This window comes from Hipposideros armiger, unplaced genomic scaffold (genome assembly GCF_001890085.2).
Source record: "Hipposideros armiger isolate ML-2016 unplaced genomic scaffold, ASM189008v1 scaffold_57, whole genome shotgun sequence".
Lineage (NCBI taxonomy): Eukaryota > Metazoa > Chordata > Mammalia > Chiroptera > Hipposideridae > Hipposideros > Hipposideros armiger.
This window is the reverse complement of record NW_017731407.1, coordinates 1997603-2003602: the sequence shown is the minus strand read 5'-3', so window position 1 is coordinate 2003602 and position 6000 is coordinate 1997603.

Here is a 6000-nt window from a genome sequence, read left to right as displayed (position 1 = left end):
TTTGCATTCAGAGTTTCTCTGTAGACCTGAAATTCTCTAAAGTCAGAAACGTTTATCTTTCGTCTCCTGCAGCCTCCACTATTGCCACCCATATGTTTAAATCATCTCTTTTTCTACATTGTGTTTATTGCTGTTTGCCCTATCTCTCTAATGCTAAGGAATCATTTATTTTTAAAATTTATTTTTTACTCCTTTCCACTCTTTATTGTGAGTGATAGTGAAGACAGGAATGCGTTACTGAGGAAGTCTTTGCCAGAGGTCACTTGTAGTTTGGTTGATTGGAATTCAAAGCATATTAGGCAGTGTTAAACTTTGCTAGCTAGCCCTTAGGAACATATTTAGCCCATATGTACCTGTGATAACTATTACAGAATATAACTACCACATGGGAGAATGTTTTTGTGGGAAAACTCACTCAAGAAATTTTGAGAAAATAAAATCTGTGCCTTCCTAGGAACAGGATTTCCTGGCATAATGATAGAAGTCACTTCCATTTTGATGATTTTTCACATGTGATGCCTGCTCTCTAAAGTGAGAGTGAGAGCTAGGTTAACCCTGAGGTTTGGATGTGGAGGAGTGAAGAACAGAAGGATTTATAGGAAGTAGTGGAGGAGGGGGCAGAACATGCTTGGTAGGGACGGAAGGGACAGAAGTGGGGACTATGAACAGCCAGGAGACAGTGGGTACCTAGAGCATGAAAAAAGGAAGGACCAAGGAATTGGGAAGAGAGGCAGAATTTAGAAAGAAGAGGGCCAACCTAGTCTTATTTTCCATCCTGGCTGTATACTAACATTCTGCCCAGTTCCTGAAAGTCATCTTAGAATGGGGAACAGGAGTACATTAGTTTCAGGTGTACAACATAGTGACTCAACGTATATATATATATATATATATCTTATGAAATGATCACCATAATAAGTTTAATAATCAACGGTCATCATACATAGCTATATGATTTTATTGACTATATTCCTTATGCTGCTATACATTACATTCCTGTGAGTTATTTTAAAAATATAGGATTAACAGTCTGAAGGCCAGGGACAAACCCCAGCTGTCCTACTTACCAGCTTTGTGGCCTTGGGTACGTTACTTCACGTCTCTGAGTTCTAGCTCCCTTATCTAAAACTTGGGTGACACTAATGGCCCCAGACTTACATGATTATTTTAGGGAATAAATGAGACAATATAAGCTCTACACAGGGAGAGGACTTATCTTGTTCAATGCTGAATTCTAAGTGCTTTAAACAGGTCTTGGTGCTCCATGGGGGCTAAACAAATACACGTATAAAATTAGTGAGTACATAGGAAGAGCTTACCTGAAGCACGAAAGAAGGACCAAGAAATCGGGAAGAGAGGCAGAATTTAGGAGGAAGAAGGCCACCTTGGTTTTATTTCCCTCCCTGGATTTGTAAGTGAAGTGGGATTTTAAAAAGCCTAATTACTAGGTTGTTTACGGTTGATTAAGCTTCTGTAATAGTAACAAGAAGTGAAGATTCTAGAAGAGTGAGGTTGTGGGAATTCAAGTCCTAGTTGGCATTCACCGGCTCTATAACCTTGGGCACATTTTGGCCTTAGTTTCTTCTTCTGTGAAATTCAGGTAATTATAATATTCATGTCACAGCATTATTGTGAAGCTGAGGTGAGATAATGCAAAGCGTTTGGTGCCTGGCACATAGTAAGTGCTCAGTAAATGTTAGGTGTAATAATGATGATGACAATTTTGCTGTTGAGGCCAGTTCTCAGCTGCTTTCATTTTACCCAGAGACAAAATCACCCTCTGCCCTTGCCAAAATTGGAGCAAGAAGTGGGTGCTCTCTTTGTCAGTCTTTTCTAGCCATCTTGGAAGGGTGTGTGTGGCCCTGAGTCTGGCAAGGATAGAGCCGAACCGAGCTGTTCACAGCAAATCTGCGATGATGATCTTCTCATCTGTCTTCTAAGCTTGTGGGTGGCTCCTTCTTTGGGAAGCAAGTTATAATCAGAACTTGGAACAAGCTACCCTCCAAACAATGCTCTCATTGCCTTTTCTGCCATTTAATTAATGCCAGTATAATTTTATAAAGTACATAAATATGACTTAGGCATATTTGCACCTCTATTTTCCTGTGAGGCTTGCCACAAGGTATATAACCATGGACTTGTAAATAATACCCTTCTGATAAATACCTCTGGCCTAAATACTTAACATTATTATTATTTTTATTTGTTTGTTTTGTAGCCACATTTGGTGAATTTAGCAAGTAGAGAGATGGATATTGCTTAACCTAACCTTCAAGTTATCATTGACTAGAACCAAAAGGTGAACCCCCCATTTCTTCCAGATTGTATTATGCTGGGGGGGCTTTAGGTAGATTTCAGCTGGCAGCCCTCAACATCCCTTTTGCTACTGCTGTCCTTCCAGTTCTTGTCAATCCAACTCAAGAAACAGACAGCAGCCTGTGGGCTGCCACTTGAAGATTCTGAGAACACGACCCATACATTCTTCATTTTTAGAGAATGTAATATTAAATCAGGCCAGGATTTCCATGTACTCACATCCTGAGAGAGTTACATCCAACTCCTGCAGGTTAGAAGGGACCAGCTGGGCATAGTGGGGTGACTTTGCTGAGCTTTCTTACAACTTCGTTTGCTTTATGTCTGAAAGCATGTGCACCAACGAGCTGAATTTACTGGCAGTAACTTTTAAGAACTAGTAGAAAGCCTTTTTTTTAACTAAATGGATTTTTAAAAATTACACAGAAATCAACATTGTCAAGACACATGAAGTGCAATTATAAGCAGAAGGCTTGAAACATGTTTTTGTTTAAAGCTTTTATTTGACTTAGCAAAAACAACAGCAATAAATTGTATTCAAAAGCACTTTTGATCCCTGTGCAACAGTATTATTACCAAGAGCAGAGTCTACATAATACCCCCTTTTTCATTTGGGTTAATTTTTCATAGTCTTCCCAAAGCATCCAAATCTGTGTTTACAATTCTGGAGATAAAGGATTGTTCAGATTCTAGCGCCTGACACTTGCAACTTGGTTATTATTAGACAATGATTGTAGCACTGATTTTACATTTGTATTTTCTTGCAAACTTCTGTGGAAATGACAGAATTCCAGAGAGTAAAATGCAAAACTGTATCATTAAAATATTTAACACAAACATTTTTGTTTTGTCTCCCTCCTGAAATTTCAGATTTATTTCATCTTTTGACTTTATTTTCCTTTCCCCAAATAATACGTTAAACATTTTGAAACCTGAGGCAGTCAGTACCTATGATCGATACTCAATAGTAATATAAATGGCAATAACAGGACAGTAAGGAGATTCAGGTCACTCCATGACCACATTGCTGGCTCAAAGTTTACCATAAGAATAATTCCTGAATAGCTATCGCTACATCTGAATTTTTTTCTGATGTTGTCCTGTCATATGAGATCTAGTACTGCATTAATTCTTCCTAATCTTTTTGCCAAATTGTCATTCCAGACATAAATGACTTTCAACATTCCCCAAATCCTTTGTTTAACTAACATAAAATCATATTTAGGGTCTATGTGACAGAAGATACATGCTAGTTACAAAACTATAATTTCGATTTTCTGTTTTCAACAACCCCATCAGGCAGTCAAGACAAATGGAAGTATCTCTGTTTTAATTGTGATGACAATGCAATGTGGACTGTTTAAATGGCTTGCTCATGGCTACATAGTGACATGGCAGCTAGACGGATTCAGGTCTCCTGATCCCTAGGTATAAGATCCTTTTTACTACCCTGTGCAAAATGTTAATTGTCATGTTAGACAAACCTCTAAGTAGAGGGTTGACCAATTTTGTGATGAGGCAGCTGTAGGTAGCAAAGGATACTTTCTTCCCTTAAGTTTATTATGGTAGTCCTGGACAGCTAGTTCCCTGGACACACGCTTGAATTAGTCTTAAGGTGTAATGGTGATTTTGAGCAAGCTAGAATATAGCATCAGAGACCTGGGGAGGTCCAGGTAGTGGACTGGAATAGCTGCAGCTATTAAATATCTAGGTCATCCTTTATAGAGGGTTGTAATATATACTTGAGCTTCGGATTTCAGTGCTGACAAAAAGAGAAAAAAAAATTCATCTTGCAAAAATGTAGTCAGACAGCAGTTTGTCTTTCCAAAACATTATTAGGTATTATTACAGAATGTGAACACCTTTCATTCCTGACAAACAGGAAATGTATGCTGCACTACTGGTATGTCAATCAGAGTGATAGCATCAATTTTATGGTTTTTAATTCATCCCCACCTCCTGCCGAGCCTTTTGCTCATCCCAAATTATGAATCTTAAGAGGTACGTGATTAAGAAGAAAAAAAAAAAAAGAAGACTCTGCCTGTGTGAACTACTTTGTGGAGAGCATGGAGGCAGATATTTAAGAAATTTGTAAAGCATGTCCTGACTGCTCAGGGACTGGACAAGTGACTTACGTATGTTTCCTGCAGCTGGGAGTGTCCCTTCATGCTTTTGCTTAAGTATTTTGCTAGCAACTCAAGCACATATTTTTTATATGCATTGACACCTTTACACTTGATAAAGAGCCTTTATATGCATTGACACCTTTACACTCGATAAAGAAAATAAATTACACATTAAAAGCTATGTTTGTCACTCCATGATGCTTCAGTTACATTTTCAATTTAAGTTTTCAGTGTCTATTTCTTTAGCTGTGGGGTTTTGTTGCTTTGGATATATTTTTAAGGAATAAATACAAAGTCAGTGCTGGAGCCTCACTTTGAATGAATTGGAGCAATCTTTTTCACAATTCTTTTATTTTCACCCCTTCTTTTCTTCAACCTGTAATGAAAATGAAGAGTGCTGCCAGTGTCAGTAGGAAGTGAGGCTGTTTAAAAATAAATAAATAACGTGTGATTGTGGGGTGTGTGTGTGTGTGTGTGTGTGTGTGTGTGCGCACACACACACACACACACACACACACACACACACACACACAACCTACATCTCAACAGGGGGTTTGGGAGCCTGGGGTGTCTGAATCTGTGTTCCCCTGCTCATCTCTTGTTCTTGGTGAGGAGCCATTTTTCTTGTTTTTTCTATGCAGCTCCACCTGGACTCCATTTGCTTCCACAAACTCTGCAAATATCACACACTTATTTAAAGTTTAGGAATGTGATCTGATAGTTGCTGATTGAAGGTGAAGCAATAATTAGCAATCGGTCAAGGTCAATTTCCTCTCCTGGCACTGACCACAAAGTGAATGTTTCATCTTTGACAAACAATTCTCTGTCTGTTGAGAGCACATGATGACATATTTCATGGATCTTTAATAAGAACTTCTACTGTCTGGTGGCCTCCATGTTTAAATCACCCCTGGTTATTTTAGCCTTAGCTTTAACATTTTTGGTGCTTGAGTGTTTCAGCAAGAGTGCATGGAGCCTTGAAGTAACCCATGTGGCATTTGTTTGTGAAGAATTTCTCATTCTGCTTTTACCACAACTTCTCTATGATTCAAAATTGAAGTATGCTAGTTCTCTTTCATGCAAGAAAGCAAACGTAGAACATAAACAAGAGCTCTTCTTTTCCTGGTGGGGCACCAGCATAGAAAACTGAGTTTTGGGAGTAGTGATAAGTAGGCATGCACAAATGTGGCTAATGCAGCAGTGCCTGCCTTGTTGGAAGGCCATGCCCTACAGAAAAGCTGCCCTTCCCATGTGGCAAGAAGGGATATATCAAGAAGCCTGTCCGAGGAGCCTTCTGTGTGGGCTTGTCCACACCTTGTGTTGTGGTGTTAGCATTTCCAAAGTGCTTTTGCATGCTCTCTCTCACTTGACTCTTCATTTAGCATTATGTCTCCATGTCATAGGCAAGGGCACTGAAACTGAGAGAAGTTAAGCTGCTTGCTTTAAGGTCATATAGATGGTAAGTGGCAGAACTGGCTTTTGAAGACATGTTTTCTGACTCCATATCCAGGGCCCTTTGCTCTACTTTATGGTTGCTTATTATTCAAACTACTTCTTTGGC